Genomic DNA, 21,426 nt, shown 5'->3' on the forward strand with positions numbered 1-21,426 from the left:
CGTATACTTCTTATTTGGTGAGTAGTTCTTTTTTAAAAAATTATTCTTGTTCTTTATGTACTTTTAGGGTGTGAGTGTGCAACAGAGGGCAGAAGCATATGTCCTGGGCATCTGTCAGCATCAGCTGGCACTGGCCTTCATCTGCCCTCTGCATGAAGGTAGGCATCCACGGGAAGACAAGTAGGAGACAATCCACATAGAGCCTACCCATTATACATTCATTTGACAGATGGACCCTGTTAACAGGTAACTTGCCAACAAGCCCTTAGGAGCTCTTGTGTCTGCTTCCTAAATCCATTTTGGAGCAGATATCCATTTTATTAGCTGAAGACAGAATAGACCAATTCCAAATATTTGGAAAAGCTTAATCTTGCAAATTAGCTAGCTGTCCTCTGGCCACATGGTGGCCACTTGTGTGGGAGGAAAGCAAGCCCATCTCAGGACAGACCTTTCTCTGTTTCTTGAGAAAACACAATAAAACACCCTTCTCCTTTCATCCACATCTGGCGGCTGGAAAAACAGTGACCCATGGAATTCACATTTTCATATTTGACTATGGTAGGCCAGTGTCCAGAGGTTATTCTTGCTGTGTTTATGAAAAAGAGAAGCCTGTCAGGATAAGAAGGCTTCTGATGGAGTGCTTATTGAGAAAACATGCAGAGATTTCTGTTTCACCAAATTAGAGAAGGAGCTTATGATAAGAATCCTTTTCATTGATTTCTCCTCCTCAACTGCTTTCCCACTGTCCTATAGTATAATTACAAGCTCTGAGGTTCGGCCTCATGAAGCAAGTCCTAGAGAAAATTCCCCAAAGTGAAGTAGCCTAGGGGGTCCTAACTCTCAAAATTGCACAAAGTTTAATATGATTCTATTGTACCCATAACATGGCCATCCGGCTAAGTGAGCTGAAAAGGGATTTTTGTTGTCTCCATTTTTGTCTGGCTTTTTATCAATTCATCATATTACAAACTGCATGTTGGTTGTCTCATCATGTTCCCTGGACAAGCAGGAGAAGAGAAAGAAAGGCACCTCCTAAGAATGCCAGAGGACAAAGTCAAATAAGAGTGACCAGGGGCAGTGGTAAGAAAGAAGGTTCAGTGTTCAAGAGGTCATTGGGAGGGATGCTTCAGGCAATTTTTGAGCAAACTAGGAATTCCTGAACAAACTGGCAAACCTGAGTGAACTAGGCAGCTGTAATCACCTTTATTTGCTGCCCTGTTTACAGGCACGAACCTGCTGAGAGCACGGAAGGGGCAAACAAAGTGGACACTGATGAGAAACTATATTCAGCAGTAATTTTTGCCCTGGGGAAAATTAGTTTGCTGAGTCATTGACTAGTTCATTCAATAAACATTTTAGCAGATTCTTACTCCATAACAGGCACTGTGCTGGGCCCTGTATTTACAAAGGTATAAAAACCATTCTCTCTGCCCTTGAGAGGCTCATGGACTAGAACAACTACTGGTCTCCCTGATCTCGAGATTGACACCCCGTTATTAATTCCTTACTACAGCTGGAGATTTCTTTTTTCTCTCTTGTTTTTTGCTTTTCTTTTAACTTTTCTATTTATTTAAGTGTGTTTTTCCAGGACCCATCAGCTCCAAGTCAAGTAGTTGTTTCAATCTAGTTGTGGAAGGCACAACTCACTGTGGCCCATGTGGGGATCGAACCGGCAACTTTGTTGTTAAGGACACTGCGCTCTAACCCACTGAGATAACCGGCTGCCCCGAGATTTCTAAGCCACAAAGCAGGCCTGGTCTTTCCCAGATTAAACCCTGCAGTGGCACTTCCTTGTGAAGAGGAAGTGAGCGTCAGCTCCTCAGCGTAGCACGCAGCCCCTGTCCACCTCTCCAGCCTTCCCCGCTCATCGCCGTACCCACATCCCAACCCTCCCCCGATCTCTGCACCCAGGCCTTTGCTTAGGGCCTGCCCTGTGCCCACAGGGGTGTTTCTCCTCTGTGTCTAGCCAAACTCCTTCCTGGCCTTCAGTTCTTCATTGAAATGCTAGGGTCTTGAAGAGGCCACCCTCTGCCCCAGCCTCCGATGAGCGGTCCCCCTCATATTGTGCCATTAAACTCTACATTGACCTTGGTTGCTGTAAGCATCCTACTACTGCACTATGGAATGGCCTGCTAGACTCCTCTGGCTCTTCCACTCACTTGTGAACTTCTTCAAGATGTACTTTTCTCCTCTTCACCTTTGCTTTCGCAAATGCAGTATAAGGAATAGCACTCATATAGTCAGTGCTCAAAATAATTATTCATTGGCTGCCTACTGTATTTCACACTTTCATAAATATCTTACATAATCTCTACAAAAATCATAAGAAATTTGCATTATGATCTCACCTTGCAGATGTGAATCTGATTCAGAGAAGGTGAGAAATTTGCCCAAGATCTCACAGGTCAGAAGTGGTGGGTGGCATCATGATAAAAGAGTACTCTCTCTTTCTCTGCCCAACACTGGCTTGCATGCATCTTCAGGGTCTGCTCTTTGCACTTTTAGCCAGAGTGCTTCTCTCCAATCTGGGGGAGGTAAAAGGAAGGGAACACATCATGAAGAAATGAAAGCATTTTTTTCTCTCTTCAAAGAGATCAGCAAGGATACTGTATTTTTATTTCTAAAGGCTTGGCTTTTCTTACCTAAAGGTCAAGTTGTTAAGGGTTTGGGTTCTATTCAAAGGGACCATTAATCTCTCTTGCTAATGGGCACTGAACGTAATAATGGGAGAAAATATGCAGAATGAAGGCTTTTATGTGTGAAGTTTCCTGAGAATGTGGGAACAAATCCCCTGGAATGATCATGGGAAGGAACCCCGAACAGGACTCTGGATCCCAGCTTCTGGATCCCACTCTTGAGGGTAATGGACAATAGTTAGAATGGATGCTGGTCCAGAGAACAGAATCCAGTACCCAGGCCAGAGTGCTTTGTTAGGCAGGCTCAAGAAGCAGAGGTTGCAAACTTCTTCCTCATGTACCCTTCAAACAATTTTGTAAAATTGTTTTACAAAACACACACTTTAAGCTGACATCTGAAATTTTTCATCAAACTTTAAACAACATGTTGTAAATATTGATATTTTAAAATAAAATAGTTACATCACAGTTTTGCATGTACCCATTTTAGTCTAAATACCACAGTTACTTAAAACCTACCACAATCCACTTGAAAAATGTATAAACAAGCTCTTCTTTAACAGTTGGAAATTTTACATTATTTTTTTTTCTTCTTAGAAAAACTCCCTGAGCTCCCGTTTTTATTTTATGTCTCCCACAGAATTTTATTCTAATGTACTAGGTTTTTTCACTAGAACCTAGTCTTTTATTGATCATCCAATATTTCTGGAGAGTCTGTGTGTGAGTGTGAGTGTGTGTGTGTGTGTGTGTGTGTGTGTGTATTGATTTAGTTTCCTGAAACCATAACGCAATAGGTGTTTAAAAGGGGGCAGGGAAGGGAGATTGCGAAAGGGCACATGGGAAAGGAGAGGAGAATCTCTCGCCAGCTGTTGGGAAGATCAATGCTAGGAAAGATCATACATGCAAGGTGAGGTATTAAAAATTGATTCCCCTAAAACTGTCTATGCCTCCATATTTTTTGAGAAGTTTCTAGGTACTTTGAAGGGGATGTATACCTCAGATTGAAGACCACAGGCTCGAGGCCCAAATTAAGGTCTTGCCTCCCTGAGCCTCGACCCGCCAGCTATTTGATAGTCGTGGAGTGAATGTGATCTATGCCCACCGGGCCCTCAATTCAAAACCCCCAATTGCTCAGCGACCCCAAGAAGCTATTCAGATAGCTCTGTAACGTCTCAAAATACCCTTTAGCCCTAAGGGAAATATTGGATATCCAACCAGGGTTGTACCCATGCCTGACCCTCATGGCTAGACTGGGATACATAAGCTCATCCTGATCTGGGATGAAGTGACAATGGTCACCACCAGTATTCCCAAGAGCCCTCATCTCCAGGCTCAGTTCTCAGTCTTCCAACCCCCCAGCCACCCGAAATACTTTCCTCACTGCACTATCCATGCTGTTCATTGAACTGGATGTATTTGTCCCTTTGATGATTGCATTAAGTGTCACTCTCTTCTGAATACTTACCTAGCAAAGCTGATTTCCACCTCCTGTGCATATTAGGTAGAGTCTGTCATTAAACTTAGCACATTGTACTACATGTGTGTGAAAGACTGTCTACCCTCTTGGAAGGCATGACCCCTATCTAAGCATCCAGTGTCAATACTTAGTCAATGATTGGTGAAAAACTAAAGTCACAAAAGGACAATCAAAGGAGGTGTTCTCTAAGAGGAAGTTTTATGGGCCAATTTTACATATACGAGTTTTAGGTAGTTTTTAGCACCAGTTGAAGCTACCTGTCATGGCCCCTAAAGTATATACAGCTCTCAGGAAGAATGGCTTAGCCGGCACACTTTGGGGTGCTCTCTAGGAGCCAGAACACATAGTAAAGCCTGCATTCGTTTTGTGTTTTCACCCCATTCACTTGTTGCTAATAGCACTGAGAAAGACCTTGATCATTTTTTAAAACAAGGAAATCCCATGTAGCAAAATGTACGTTAATTCAGAGCTGCAGAACCATTTCATTAGGATATAAAATGATGCATCCAGCCAGGAGTGTCTTCACTTCTAGAGATATGTGTCATCAGACATTTTACACAAACTACTGTGCTGGGCTGAGTGGAAGTCATGTTGACCCTTCAGATGTTGACTTGGTCCCTTTGATTCATCAGATGTTCTGACCCACCTTATTTATTTATTATTACTTATTTATTATTGTACTACAGGTAAATTGTTCTTCATTTCTATATTTTCACTTTTAGTGTACATTCTTCAAAATGAAATCGTAATTTCAATCATATATAGATTTGACTCACTGATTCAGTTTATCGTCTCTGTCCCATTTTATTAATTATAGCTTCAGTCATTGTAAATTTTATGTATGGCTATTATTTCTACCAAATCCAATTTCTACATCAAATAATACAGATCTAATTTTGATGAGAAACTTTGACTATCCCACACCATTTTTTTTGGTTCAATAACAAAGGTTAGATAGTTTTAGCCATTGTCAGTTTTATTTTGTGGTGATTGCTAATTCTAAGTTCATTGTACCCTGGGGTACATTTTGCAGTTTCAGATGATACTAACACATTGTGATGCTTTGGTCTGGCTTAATCCAAATTAACAATGAGATGGAAAAATTTAATCAGGTTTTTGTTTATGACAACAGAAAAGATTAAAATGGGAGGGGTGTCCAGACAGCCTGTTATTTGCTGGAGCAGAATGGTGTATAGAGGGCCCAAGATATGGAAACACAAATAGTACGAGATGAAGGTGAAAATTGAGGGTGGGGACAGTTTGTAAATAAGCTTGAACACAACAAAGATGCAGGTGAAATTTTAACTGCTGTTGAGGAAAGACCACCCTCTCCCCCATGCTTCCACCCTTCTGTCCACCAGTTTTCTGGATTCCATGAAGAATTGTTAGTTGGATGATCTGGTCCTAGGCTATTCATGATATGCTTGGGTTAGAGCTGGGCCTTAGGGTATCACACCTGCCCTCTGCTTTCTTCTTCCTTATCAACCTGCTTCAGATTCAGGGCAGAAACTGCCCAAGCTTAGAAGGCGCAGTGAGCAGCACTGCACAACCCAGGCTTCTCGGGGTCCCAGGTTGAAGTACAATCAAAATGCCTAAAACTCTTTCCCTTCTTCTTAGTATATGCTTACTGTAGGACCTTGAGCAAGTTGCTTAAACTTTCTGAGGGTCCATTTTCTCAAGTGTAAAACGAGAGTTAGAGTTGATGAGAATTCATGAAAATCATTTATATCATTAAGTGTTCACTATGGGCCAGTACTCTTCTAAGTTCTTTCCAGAAATGGACTCACTTACCCTTCACAACAACCCTCAGTAGGTACTATTATTACTCTCTTTAATAGAGGATGAAACTGAAGCCTAGAGAGGTTGACAACTTGTTCAGCGTTTCATAGGTAGCTCTGGGTGGATTTGGGATTACAAGCAAGAACTGTACCGTTTATGTAGCACCCCCACCCAACACACACGTACACATACACTCACTCCACCTAATTAAGTGACATAAGCATCTGACATATTTAAACAGTGCCTAGAACAAATGGGTTCCTTAATTGGGAAACCTGCAGAAGTGCCATAATAGAGGGCTAAGCATGATGTGATATGATTAAATTTATACTTTAGAAATATTAGTCTGGAATACCTCTCATCTCTCAGAGTTAGGCCTGAATCACTCTACCTAGAGTGTGGGAAGTTAGAATTTTTTAAAAAAAATAGTAAATTTAGACCATGGAATATAGAACAGGAAGGGTCTTTACATGTCAACTGCCCCAGCCCACTCTTACTCAGTTGGGGAAAATAAGATCCAGAGGGGAGGACCTGGGTGGGACGCAAAGCAAGCTAGAGCAAGGTTGCCCTCCCCAGGGCTTTCACCTACATTCTAGTCCAGCTGCCTCCCCAGCACTAGGGGAAAGAATAAAAAGTAGAACCCAACCAGAACAATCATCATGTTCACATGTAAAAAAGCCCAGACACATGTCTCAACAGTCTGACCTCCTCTTACCCTCTCAGATTTCTCTGGAAATAACAGAGTCTCCTTATCCTTTGCAGTTCCCAGCAGAGTTATTGTTGGCCTTTGCCTGAAAACAGAGGTACTTTAGGGACATCACTTCTAACTCTCAGAGTAAGAAAAACATTCAAAACTGTGCTGAAGGCAAGGGGGTGCAAGGCTCCAGTTCTTCTTTTGATGTTTGTAACCCTTGTTTTAACCCACTGCAAACCCATCTGAAGCCTCCTTTTTTTCTTCCCCTTCCCTTCACTTGCCATCACTAGAAGTACCTGGCTTCGGAGACAGCCAGCTGAGACTAGTAGCATAAACTTGTCACTGAATACTTAAGTAGCCACTGAGCACATCACAAAGTTACTGAATTTATCTGAGCTTCAATTTCCAAATCTATAAAATGGGATAATTATATCTTCTTCACAGAGCTATAATGAAGATTAAATAAATTAGCATAAACAAACAGTGATGTTTGTAAAAATCTCTAGAAATGATCCCCCTCCCTTTTTTATAAATCAAAGCAGCATGACCACTAAATTAAAAGTAGAGAAATAGAACTGAAATACAACCTTACAATTTTTTTAAATTTTTATTAAAATATAGCTAACTTACAATATTATATTAGTTTCAGGCATACACCATAGTTTTTCAATATTTATATGCCTAAAGAAGTGATCACCATGGTAAGTCCAGCAACCATCTGACACTGTACCACGCTATCACAATATTATTGATTATATTCCCCATGCTGTACATGACGTCCCTGTGATTCATTTGTTTTATACCTGGAAATTTGAACCTTTTATTCCACTTCACCTTTTCACCCCTTTGCAACCTTACAGTTTTATGGCAGTTGAAGTTTACAAATTACTTTTGCTTGATTTGTGCTTTTGATTTGATTTACTGATGTTAGTCAAGTTCCAGTCCCCAAGTATGTATGTGTATGTATGTTTGTATGTATGTATGTATGTATGTATGTATGTATTTTTTCAATTACAGTCGACATTCAATATTATATTAATTTCAGGTGTACAGCATAATGGTTAGACATTTATATAATGAGGTGATTCCCCCAATAAGTCTAGTCACCCATCTGACACCATGTGTAGTTATTACAATATTACTGATTATGTTCTCTATGCTATACTTTAATCCCCGTGATTATTTTATAACTGCCACTTTGTCTCCAAGTATTTATTAAAACTTAAGAATATCTACCTCATCACGTTGCTGTAAGGATTAAATAAATTAGGACAATAAGATGTTTAGAAACTAGTCATTTATTATAATTTACATTGTTACAATTGTATGCTAAATGCTCTGATAGATGCTAAGCGCATAAAGATGAATAAGACACAGATTCTACCCCCCAAGGTGGGCCTTGACAGTTTACTAACTTCACTTTAAGGTGGATGAAAAGAGGCTCAAGAAATTAATTGATTTGCCAAGGTTGTCAGTTGATAGGTGACAGGGACAGGACTCAAACCCAAATCTTCTCCCTAAAGTTGCCATGTTCTTTGTACCATGTTATCAGATAATGTTATTTTAGTTCAGCTCTCCTCCAACATGATTATATGTTTGATCTTGACCTTTACTATTATTTTTTATCTATGACTCCTACACCCAGAGGCTGCTTGGTTTTCAAGTATGAGGAATAAAGAGCAAGTGAGTTTAAAATTTTATATAGATAGGTAGGTATGTAGGTATGTAGGTAGGTAGGTAGGTAGGTAGATAGAGAACTTGTTGTTTACCAGGCACTAAGCTACAAATGCTTTTACTAGATTTTCCCACATGTCTCACTTATGGTGATTATTATTGCCCTCATTATTATCCTCAAAACCAAATCTTAGGAAAGAAATTACATGTATCCCAAGTAGATCTGGGATTCAGGCCCCTTGGTCAGAGTCACAGCTCCTTATTTTACTCCCTGCATAAATGGCATTCAAAAAATATCAGGACAGTATTGGAGCAATCTTTCTTCCTAGTTCAGTAGGCTTGATGCCTAGAGTTTCAGAGGAATTTCATATTTTCTCTGTCCATCCATTTATTTCACAGTTACCGGGGCAGTTACTATGTGCTAGATTCTATGCTAGGGATTCAGAAATATGTACAACACTGCCCTGGCCCTCAGAGAGAACCATGCAAAGACAAATAATGAGAGAAGATGAGAAAATGAAGCTGCACTCATTATGAACCCCAAAGCTGAGTTCGTTCGAATGGTGTCATACTCACTCATTATGACATGAGAGAAGAGATTATTTGGGGAATGACCTAAGAATCACTCAATATGTGCTCAATGAATAGATGAAAGGAGTGGGATGAAATCTGGACAATGGAACAGAAATATCAGCACCTGTAAGATGGTCTCTGCTCTACTAACCTACCCGTGTAACGTTTCCTCTGTGTATCTCAGTCCAAAGCATGTATTGAGGACCATCTGTGTACTTGGAATTAGGTTTACAACCATAAACCTGTGTGTCAAGGACTCACATCTAGTAAGAAATCAAACAAGCGAAGAATACAATCCACTGAATCAAATGTGCAAAAGTAACCAGTGCACATGTGGGATGCATGGGCTACAATTGACAAAGCAACTTTATTTGTGTCTCTTGTATTTTGTGTCTCTCGCTGTCCTTTTAATCTGCTCAGTGGGGATGGTCCTTTCTATATTCCTGGGTGCAAGCTGAGGTAGGCCCCCTTACTTCCTTGTTGATTCCTAGATAATCAAAAGTTTGGTAATTATTTAAAATCCTTAAGTACAATCTCAATTCAGTAGAGTCAATGTAACAACCAAGCTTCCAACTTCATTTAAGATGACTAATTTTTCCTCCTCCTTCTCTGGCCCATTGCAGTCTAGGGGAGGGTTATAGACAGTGTCTTCTTCCTTTTATACCCCAGCTCTTCTTCCCACAACTTCCTAACTCTGGTCTGTAAACACATTCTTGAATTAGACTGGTAGAGGGGCAAAGAGAGAAGAGCAAATGGTAAAGGGCAGGGCAGGAAATTTTTTATTTCATGCATATTATCATAAACTGGAATTTGTTCTCTGGTCCAGGTGCCTGAATAAAGGTGATTAAAGCTGGAAGAGGGGACAAGGTTTGTGGCCTTTGCAAAGTTCTTCACTGGGAGCATTTGATGACACTTCCAGGGAGTAAGTGATGGGTTTCCCCTAAGCTGGCTATCTTCTCCCCAGACCCAGTCCCCTTTTTCTAGCAGTCTGGTTCATATAGGCTCTCTATTAATTATCCCTCCCCAGTAAGTTGCTTGGGTAGAACTTTAAGAGGCTGCATGAGCCTGCTCTCAGTCCCACATGGTCCCTGTCTGATCTTCAGGAAATACACACAAATCTTTCACCTGACAGATTCTGGGAGGCAGGCTAATCCTGTGCCACCACCTTTCTTTCTCCCCAGCCATCAACAGCTAGACAGGCTGCGTCTGCTGCTGACTCTGTAAGGCAGGAGACAGAGCCAGTCCATCACTTCAGAGGACCTTTACCAAACTCTCCAAGTGGTCGCAAGGAAGCCCTTACTCTTATTTTCAAGGAAGTCGTGATGTGTCTTTACTTCACCCTTCCCTGGGACAGCAGGATTCAAAGCACACCTCATGTCAAAGCCATTCTCCTCACAAATCCTTGTTTCACCTCCAATCTCTTGATTTGTCTCCAGTCTTTAAATCCTCATGAATATCGGATCCAAGAGCCACAGAATGGATTTTGAGCTATGTCCTTTGTAAATCCTACATACGGTTAATGCAGCTTCTAAGGTATCTTGATCCAATGACCAACTTCCACCTGAACATCCTATCATATAAACAAATTAAGTGCGCCTCCACTTTTCACATTAGCCAGTGTACAATGTAGAAATAATATCCCCAAATAGTTCTTCTGTGGAATCTTTCCTCTGAAAACAATTCTTTCCAGATCTAGTCCCACTCCTTTAGGCTGTCTTCCCCAGTGGTCTCAGCACATGGCGATGTCACTTTTCCCTGCTTACCTGCATCCCTGTCTGAGCTACAAGGTGGCACAAAGTCTGCCTTGCATGTAATAGACCATCCACGATTGATTTTTGATTGACTTATTTGAAGAGACTGTCGACAGCAGCCATATTGCATTGCCTATCCTACTGTATTTGTTGCCAATCTTCCTAGAAGAGCTTTCAGCACCCATGATGCATAGCCTACAGATAACATACCCTGCACCATAGCTATTGCCCTTAAGGCATTTTTCTGCTTAGAAACAAAGGAGGAAATTAATCTTTCTTGAACCTCTGCATACCAGGTACCAATCCATATTTCACTTATTTTTCTAAAATAACCTTAAGGAATATGTATTATGTTGCCACTTTTCCAGATAAGAAAACTGCGTTTTCAGAATGATAAGTAACATGCCCGAAGATACACAGCACCTACGTGGTAGCATGAGGTTTAAGTAACTTTGATTCCAAAACCCATGGGCCATAGTGGAAGAAGTCAATTTATGAGACAGGAGACCTTGGGTTTATCCCAGCTCTGCTACTTCATTGACTGTGGCCTTAGATTGTTTCCTCCTGTCTGAGTCAGAGTTTCCTCACCTGTAGATGAAGGAACTGGACACCGTGACCACTCATGCCCTTCCACCTGCAGAGTTCAGAGCTCCTGAAAGGTGCTTATATAAGTTGCTTCTGTGAGTCACATGGCCTGCCCAGATGTTTTAACTCAGAATTTCCTCTGTGGTAATCAGTCTCATCTTGTTATTTCCTGCCTGCCTTTCTCACCTCCCTTATTTGGGATCATTTGTATCGCTTTTTTGTGCTGTTCATGTTTACTGAGGGCCCAATTTAGAATCATCTGCAAATTTCATCAAAGGGTATTTATTTACCACCTACCCAGGGAAACTTCGAGGGCCAAGTGAAATACCAATGCCGAGCTTGCGTTCTGATCACCTTCTTCCTTCTTACATGTTTCTCTAAATAACTGCCCTCAGAGTGGGTTAGCACTATCCTGGAAAACTGTGGTTTTGGGTCAGCCAGACCTGGGTAGGAAACTTAGGCAAGTTATGTAACCTTTATTTAACCTTCTGGACTTCATTTTTCATCTAGGAAACAGGAATCATGACACCCACCCCAAAGGGTTGTTTGCAGTATTAGAATTACATGTGGCATAAGGAACAGTCTAATACTGGAATGAGATAGTCCCCCCCTTTTCCCCATTTCTAAAGCTTTTGGGAATGGCTGCCAAGCAAACAGAACTGTCTAAAGAAGTTTCTTTCTTTCTATGAATACCATCATGGAGCGTTTTCCTAGTAATGACATCTAATAGTGCCCATATTTACACCCTTAGACACAGAATGTGTATCTTTGGCCTTAAAATAAAGAAGGGAAACAAAATCTCAGGCCTCTCTGGTGAGTTGCGTTGGAGGGGTTATTTATCCTTTCTAAGCCTCTTTACATTAAGCCTCTCTAAGTCTCTGTACTTTTACGTTGCTATGAAGATTAAATGGAGTAAAGTAAATATAAGGTCAGGCCATGATACATACTCAGTATATCAGGTGAGTCTATATTGGAACCCCTCTACCATTTACTAACTTTGAGACACCTTTGAGGCCTGATTTCCACATCTGCCAAATGGGGATAATAATTCTGGTGTTTAATGTGATTGTGCAACTTTATGCAGTATTAGTGGACATGCCTGATACAGAGAAGGCACTCAGTATATGGTAAAACATATTCCCTCCCTTGCAGTGGATGTTTTTGAGTTGTGTTGTCATGGTTAAGAACAGCTAAGGAGCATGATTTAAAAAAATAATAATAATCAGAGCAGTACTAAATGAAATAGAGAACAAAAAGACAACAGAAAATATTAATGCAATAAAGAGCTGATTCTTTGAAAAGATTAATAAAATTGACAAACCTTTGGCTAGACTCACTAAGATAAAAAGAGAAAAGACACAAATATACAACATCAGACATGAAAGAGGAGAAGTTTGCACAGATGCCACAGAAATACAAAGGATCATCCAAGAATACTATGAAGGCCTATATGCCACCAAATTCAATAACCTAGAAGAGATGGACAAGTTCTTAGAAACATATAGCCTTCCTAGGCTGAATCATGAAAAACTGGAAAATCTAAATAGACCGATCAACAGTAAGGAAATTGAATCAGTCATCTGAAACCTCCCCAAAAGCAAAAGTCCAGGACCAGATGGTTTCACTAGTGATTTCTACCAAATCTTCAAAGAGGATCTAATACCTGTCCTACTCAAACTCTTCCAAAAAACTGAAGAAGAGACAACACTCCCTAACTAATTTTATGAGGCCAACTTTACCCTGATACCAAAACCTGGTAAGGATAACACAACCAAAGAAAACTACAGACCAATATCTCTGATGAATACAAATGCAAAAATCCTAAACAAAATTCTAGCAAATTGAATGCAACTATGCAACTATGCATAGCAACTATGCAACTATGCAAAGATTATACATCACAACCAAGTGGGGTTTATCCCAGGGACACAAAGATGGTTCTACATATGCAAATTGATCAATGTGATACACTGCATAAACAAAATAAAGGACAAAAATCACATGATTATATCAATAGATGCAGAAAAAGCATTTGACAAGATACAACATCCATTTATGATTAAAACACTTAATAAAATGAGTATAGAAAGAAAATACCTCAACATAATGAAGGCCATATAAGACAAACCCTCGGCTACTGTCATAATTAACAGTGAAAAACTGAAGCCCTTTGCTCTACGTTCAGGAACACGACAGGGCTGTCCCCTATCACCTCTGCTTTTCAACATAGTGTTGAAAGTCCTAGCCAGAGCAATCAGGCAAGAAAAAGAAATAAAAGGCATCCAAATTGGGAATGAAGAAGTTAAATTGTCATTTTTTGCAGATGACATGATGCTATATATAGAAAACCCTAAAGACTCCACCAAAAAGCTATTAGAAACAATCAAGGAATACCGTAAAGTTGCTGGCTACAACATCAACGTACAAAAGTCCGTTGCATTCCTATATACTAACAATGAAATCTCAGAAAAAGAAATTAAAAAAAACAATTCCTTTTGCAATTGCAACAAAAAGAATAAAATACCTAGGAATAAACTTAACCAAGAATGTGAAAGACTTATAACTGAAAACTATAAGACATTTTTAAAAGAAATTGAAGAAGACACAAAGAAATGGAAAGGTATTCCATTTTCATGGATTGGAAGAATCAACATAGTTAAAATGGCTATATTACCCAAAACAATATACAGGTTTAATGCAATTCCCATCAAAATCCCAATGGCATTTTTTAAAGAAATAGAACAAAAAAATCATCAGATTTGTATGGAACCACAAAAGACCCCAAATAGCCAAAACAATCCTAAGAAAAAAGAACAATGCTGGAGGTATCACGCTTCCTGACTTCAGCTTGTACTACAGGGCAACAATAATAATAACAGTATGGTATTGGCAGAAAAAAGACACATAGACCAATGGAATAGAATTGAGAACCCAAAAATAAACCCACATAAATAAGGACAGAAAATTTTCGACAAAGAAGCAAAACACATACAATGGAGAAAAGATGGCCGCTTCAATAAATGGTACTGGGAGAATTGGAAAGCCACGTTCAAAAGAATGAAACTAGACTGCTGTCTGTCACCATGTACCAAAATTAATTCAAAATGCACCAAAGAGGTAAACATAAGACCTGAAACAATAAACTGCTTAGAAGAAAACCTAGGTACTAAGCTTATGGTCCTTGAGTTCAAAGAGCATTTTATGAACTTGACCCCAAAGGCAAGGGAAGTAAAAGCTAAAATAAATGGATGGGACTATGTCAAACTAAAAACCTTTTGCACAGCAAAAGAAACCATCGACAAAATAAAGAGGCAACCAACTGAATGGGAAAAGATTTTTGCAAACAACGCCTCCAATAAGTGGCTAATATCCAAAATATATAAGGAACTCATACAACTCAACAACAACAACAAAACAAATAATCCAATAAAAAAATGGGCAGAGGACCTGAATAGACATTTTGCCAAAGAAGGCATACAAATGGCCAATAGACATATGAAAAAATGTTCAACATCACTAATTATCAGAGAAATGCAAATAAAAACCACAATGAGATATCACCTCACCCCAGTCAGAATGGCTATCATCAACAAAACAAATAATAACAAGTGTTGGAGAGGCTGTGGAGAAAAAGGAACCCTCATACACTGTTGGTAGGAATGTAGATTGGTACAGCCGCTATGGAAGGCAGTGTGGAAGTTTCTCAAAAAATTAAGAATAGAATTCTCATACAATCCAGCAATCCCTCTCCTGGGTATCCACCAAAAAAATCTGAAAACATTTATCCATAAAGATATATGTGCTCCAATGTTCATTGCTGCTTTATTTACTGTGGCCAAGACATGGAAACAGCCAAAGTGTCCTTCAACAGATGATTGGATAAAGAAGTTGTGGTATCTGTACACAATGGAATACTATTCAGCAGTAAAAAAAGATGAAATAGTACCATTTGCGACAACGTGGATGGATCTTGAGATTATTATGCTGAATGAAATAAGTAGGACAGAAAAAGTCACTGACGTGGTATATAAAACTGAAAACAACAAAAGAACAAGACAAACAAATGAAGAAACAAAACCTCAAAGACACAGACAATAGTTTAGTGGTTACCAGAGGGTAAGGGGGAAGGAGGGTGGTAGATGAGGGTAAAGGGGATCCAATATATGGTGATGGAAGGAGAACTGACTCTTGGTGGTGAGCACACAATGTGATATATAAATGATGTAGTACAGAATTGTACACCTGAAATCTAAGTAACTTTCCTAACAATTGCAACCCCAATAAACTTTAATTTAAAAAAAACAAAAAGTAGAAATTCACAAATGTATTCCTTTCCTTGAAGGGCTCCTAAGAGTTAAACTTGGTACATGGTTGAGACATCAAGATAATTCTGCAAAGATAAAAACTTAAAAACTTTACTAGGCGATCACATTTGGTTCATATCAAAATCACTCAGACCCAAAGATGCATTCCAAGGAGTTGACATCCATTTCAGTTGGATGCTAGTCCAATTTTTAAAAATTAATCCAAACTTGACAAGAGACTCATCTCATGTATCTTACCAAACCAGAACATCCCACTCCAGGTCGATTTCCTGGGAAGGAAATGGGTCGCTGCCTGTCAAACACAGAACTGAAGACACGCCTTTTCCTCATTTTAGCTGGAATCTGCAGTTTCAAGAAAAGATTTAAACAGCCCACTGGACTCTCATAAATTACTCCTGTCATAGCCTTTTTGCCTTTTACTTGAGATTTACCAAAAGACAAAATCGTTCATATCCTTTCCAGCCATCATCGGATCCTAGAACCCCAGTGCTGGAAGAGCCCTCAGAAAACTTGCCTCTGCTCTCCATCCACCCCTCACATCACACAGCCACCAATTCCCATCAGTTCTGTCCTCCAGCCATTTCCCAAACCCGTCTCTCTAACTTTATCCCAGCAGTTATTCCCCTAGTCAAGCCCTTGTCGCTTACTTCTCTCTTGCAATCATGTCCCAAATCTTCAGAACTCTGCCAGTCTATCCTCTATATGCCAATCAAAATCTTTATGATATGTCAATATGCTCATACAACTCCTTGCTTAAAATCCTCCAGTGGCTCCCCTCAGGATAAAGTACAAAATGCTTATCTTGGCTGCTGACACTCAGCTTGTTCTGGACCCTGCCTGTCTCTTCAGCTTCTTCCTCCTCTGTCACTGCTCCCCTTATGTTTTCTCCCCAGCCATAATTAACTTTGAAGGTCTCTTTTGTTTCTGGGATGCTTTAATATACCTGGCACTACCCGAGAGCCTCACATGTCCTTCAAAATTAACATATATATAATCCGCTATTTAAGGCTTTTCTTGACCTCTCTGCCCACCCCAAGTACAGTTATCTGTTTCTGTCTGTGGTCCCATATATTTTGCACCCACTCTATTTACATCATCTTAGAATTTTCGGTGTGGTATCTGTTTTCCCCACTATGCTTTGAATTCCTCAAAAGCTGAAGTTACATCATATCACCTTGGATTCCTATATTCACAGAGTAGGTGTGTGTGCACTCACTGAACATCTACTATGTTATAGCACTAGGAATCTAGAGATAAACATGTATCCTACACTCAGCCTGAAGGCACAGCCAATACAAAGAGACACAAATAATAGTACAACATGACACAGTAAAAAGAAGTACAAGATACTCTTATTGGAGCCACAAGGAGAGGCTCTGAACAATGTGGCTGGGGAGAGAGAGGAGAAAAATGCTTCTCAGAGGCAGGATACAAGTTATGTACTTTCAATTTGAATTGTATTTAGACTTGTTAAATTTCAGGTGTATGGTTCAAGATGGCGAACGGAACATCCCTCCTAGATAAGAGTCCATCAAATAAACAACAAAGATGTAAAGAATAGATAAATAAATCCTTGGTGGTTCAGATTTAAAAAAAAAAGAGGATGCTATCCATACACAAATTTCTGAAGGGTGGAAAGCAAATGGGATCACTGAGGCATAATGTAGAGTATGAGAGGTCAATGAGAATCAAAAGCAGAAGGCTGCAATGAGCATGTATACCCTAATGGAGCCCTGGAAAGGCCTCCGGATGGGAGTGAGAAAGGTTGGGGACCCTGAGAGAGCTATGAAATGACATAGTCAGGGAATCAGGACCAGCCTCGGGAGGCCCCATAGTCTGAGTGGGGGCTCAGTATGGAGGCAGAGAAGAATTCAAGGTAAATTGTAAGCCCAACTTGACCTGAAGAAAAAGAGGACAGACGCTTGCAGCCAGGAGGGCTGCAGTGCTCTGCCCCCACAGTGAACTCCTTCTTATTTGGGGGCTCAAGCAAACGAGTCTGGTCCCTACCATGCATCATAAAGACAAGCCTGCCATGCAACAGAACCTGATTATCTATACAGAGCGCTCCATCAGCTTTCCCGTCTGGAGAAAAGGCCTTTTGGGTAAATGGACGTGCTGGATTAGTAAGGGGAACCATGCCAGGGCCTACGCTGTCAAATGATTCACAAATAAAAGTAAGCCAATTAGGTCAGCATGTAAGGAAAACTAAGAAGGAAGAGAAAGCCCAAGATTGAAAAATGCAAACAGTAGACCATGGAGGACACAGAAATAAGCAAGAAACAGAACAGAATTCTCAAAATAAATTTAATCAGAAATCTCATAGAAATTTGAAAAGTGATTGTTACCATGAGAAACAGGTAGTCACGGGTTCTTGGAAATGGGAACTGTTTGTCAACATTTTAAAAATTCAGCAGAATAGCTAAATAACAGGTTAGTCATGGTTAGAGACCAAATTAGTAATCTGGAAGATGAAGTCAAGGAAATCTCAGGGAACATGTAGCAAAAGGTGAGGAGAAGGAAAATACGACAAAATTGAAAGTTAAAATTAAACAGAATAGATCCAGAAGGCACCAGCATTCTTCTAAGAGGAGTTTCATACATGGAAAGAATAAGTACAGATATTATTGCAGATCACGGGGGTACAGATATGGAGGAAAATAAAAAGGAAAATGTTTCTTTTCCTTAAATAGAATTTCAAGTCTTCAAAAACCCACTCCCAGCCATAATCTGAAGAAATTTCAAGGAGACAGTCTTAAAAGATGCCAGGGGCTAAGGCAGTAAGTGTACCTAAAAAGGACAAAGAATCAGACTGTACTCAGATCTTGTGTCAACAATTATTGACCCCAGGTGACATGGAGGAATGTCTCCAAAGTTATGAGGGAACATATTTTTAACCTAGACCTCTACATGCAGTGTGAAGCTAATTTTTTAAATTCCAGATTTTGTGGGGATTCCAAAAGTTTATGTAATAAGCCAAAGAATGACCTTCCCCCAAAAGCTGTCCACATCCTAATTCCAGAAACCTATGAATATCGTTACCTGACATGGCAAAAGAGACTTGCAGATGTGATCAAATTAAGAGTCTTGACTCATGTCATTAAATGTGGGAAACCTTTTCATTTGTGGTCAAAGGGAGCTGTGACTACACAGGAATGACCCGAGATATCTCATTACTGGCTTTGAAGACAGAGGAACGGGGCCATAAGCCAAAGAAGGTGAGTGACTTTTAGAAGCTGGAAAAGGCAAGGAAACAGATTCTCCCCGATTGTCTCCAGAAAGGAATCCAGCCCTGCTAATATTTTGATTTGAGCCTAGTGATACCCATGTATCGCTAACCTACAGAACTGTTAAAATAATAAGTTTGTGTTGCTTTAAGCCATTAAGTTTGTGGTGATAGGTTACAGCAGCAACAGGAAACCGTATAGTTGCATCCCACACGCCCCTTCCGAAAACAATTACTTGAGGATGTACTCTACCAAAATGAAAAAGGAAGCTAAGAAAGAGAAATATACTCGCATGTTATGCAAGAAACAATGGAACTAATCCAGAGGTAAAAGGTAGACGACCAGATTTATAGCTTTGCAATAAGTTCAGCCAGCATTCTATCGAAATTAGAATAGAAAGCCATAAGGTGTTGCCGAAAAAAAAATCTTAAAAGGAGAAAGTGAATTCCATTGCAAACTTATAAGAAGCCCAATGATCTTAAATATATGATGAAGACATTTGTGCATTCTATGAATTTAAAAAAGAGATAAATTAGGAACTTTGGTGAATCAAAAGTTGTATACAAAAGTTATGATCAAATCATATGATTTTAAGCAATTGATAAAGAGTAAGAAAAGATAATCCATTTACCCTTGATAACAGGAACATTTCCCTTTAGGCACTATAGCTTAGAATTGTCATTTCTTCTTCATGGGTTTAATAATACTTCTAGAGTCTGTAGTAAATATTGTTTACCCATTTACAATATTTGAGCTGTCTTTTTGGGGGGTGGGGTTAGCCATTTTGGAATCAACCTAAGACAAAGCAAGTAAGATTTAGTTATAATTATAATACAGAACATAATTGGTATCAACCATAACAATACAAAAATAATGTTGACCATAAGGAATCAGGAGATGCGGGAGGAGAAAGGACAGAAAGTATAGGTATAAGAGTGTCCTCATTTTACATGGTGGGAAGTCAGCAGATAATATCTAAATGGGTGACAAAAGTTTTATGTATATATTTTTTTAACACATAAAGATAATCGGTCATCCATTTAACAAATATTCATTGAGTGACTCTATGCTAGGCATCTTCCTAGGTGTTAGGAATATAACAGTGAACACAATAGACAAAGCCCTTTTCATCACAGAGTTGACATTCTCGTGGGGAGAGACAGATTATAAACAAATAAATGAGTGACTTACCTAGTAAGTCAAATGATGATCAATGCTACAAAGCAGATGTCAGCAAACATTCTCTGTAAAGAGCCAGATAAGACAGTAAATATTTTAGGTTTTGCAGGTCTCCGTCAAAATAAGGTCTCTGTCACAAATACAGATACTGCTCAACTTAAACCATGGGGTTACTTTGTGAGGAAGCCATTCATCATAAATTTAAAATACTGTAAGTCAAAAATGCATTTAATATACTTAACCTACCAAACATCACAGCTTAGCTTCGCCTGCCTTAAACGTGCTCCGAACAATTATACTAGCCTACAGTCAGGCAAAATCATTGAACACAAAGCCTTTCATAATGAAGTGTTGACCATCTCGTGGAATTTATTATGCATATCGCTTTTGCATCATCGTCAAGTCAAAAAAAGTGTAAGTCAAATCATGGTTAAGTCTGTACTTAACTTTGCCATGGTAGCAGGAAAGCCACCGTTAGAAATACGTAAACAAATGCATGTGGCTGTGTTGACAAAAGCAAGCAGTGGGCCGGATTTGACCCATGATCTGCAGGCCATAGTTTGTATACCCTTGTTAAAAAGAAAAATTAAGCAGGGACAGGGGCTAGGGAGAGCTATAGAAAGAAGAAATGCCATTTTTACATAAGTCGTTGAGCGAAGGCCTCAGAAGAAACTTGGGAAATGACCTGAAGGGGAGAGGATGAGCCTTACAAATATCAGGGGGAAAGAGTATGCTGGGCAGAGAGAACAAGTCCAAAGACTGAGGCGGGTGTCTGGAGCAGGAGGAGGGAGGAGGAGTGTAATCGGAGACAGGCCTGAGAGGCGAGGGAGGGTGAGCAGGAAGGTTGTGGAGAAGATCATGTCATCTTGTAATAACAGTGTGGTCGGTCAGCCAGCAGCACCGCATCTCCTAGGACCAGAATCTGCGCTTGAACAAGACCCCTGGGTGAAAAATACGAACATGAAAGTTTGAAAAGCACTGGTATGGAGCCTCCTGGGCGACCATAAAGATTTTGGCTTTTATTCCAAATGAGAAAGAAAGCCCCTGGCTGATTCTGAGAAGAGGAGTAACACGATCTAATAGTCATTTTAAAGGACCTTCTTGGGCTACTACTTTGTAATTAGTCTATAGGAGAGCAAGGGGAGGAACAGGGAGACCAGTTAGAATATTCCAACCATCCGCATGGGAGATGACGACAACATAGAGGAGGGAAGGAAATAAGAAGTCGTCAGAGTCTGTATATATTTTGAGGTAAAGTCAACAGGATTTTCCATCAATATGGATGTGAAGCATGAGAGGGACAAAAAGCAGTGGGGGGGTGATTATAAGATTTGGGGCCCAAACAACTACCAAGATAAAGTTGGCATTTATTGGGTAGAGAAGACAGTGGGGCAACAGATTGGAGAGAGCGGGGAGAAATAGGGACAATGACCAGGAATTTAGTTTGGAACTTAGAGATATTTCGATGTTTGTGAGAGATCCACGTGGAGATGCCAAGCAGGCAGGTGGGTAGGAGTCTACAGTTCCAG

The 21,426-nt window shown here is 39.9% G+C and overlaps 1 long non-coding RNA gene across 1 annotated transcript in view; it reads right to left on the minus strand.

The window, feature by feature from the left end:
• Positions 1 to 21,426, minus strand: part of LOC117027512 (uncharacterized) — a 46,482-nt gene that overhangs the window by 11,850 nt on the left and 13,206 nt on the right. Inside the window, exons 2-3 of the long non-coding RNA XR_004423936.1 lie at positions 19,910 to 19,962; positions 2,349 to 2,525 (exon numbers count right to left, since the gene is read on the minus strand). This is a non-coding gene — a long non-coding RNA (uncharacterized LOC117027512). The remainder of the gene's footprint in view (positions 1 to 2,348; positions 2,526 to 19,909; positions 19,963 to 21,426) is intronic.

This window comes from Rhinolophus ferrumequinum, chromosome 9 (assembly GCF_004115265.2).
Source record: "Rhinolophus ferrumequinum isolate MPI-CBG mRhiFer1 chromosome 9, mRhiFer1_v1.p, whole genome shotgun sequence".
NCBI classification, from domain to species: Eukaryota; Metazoa; Chordata; class Mammalia; order Chiroptera; family Rhinolophidae; genus Rhinolophus; species Rhinolophus ferrumequinum.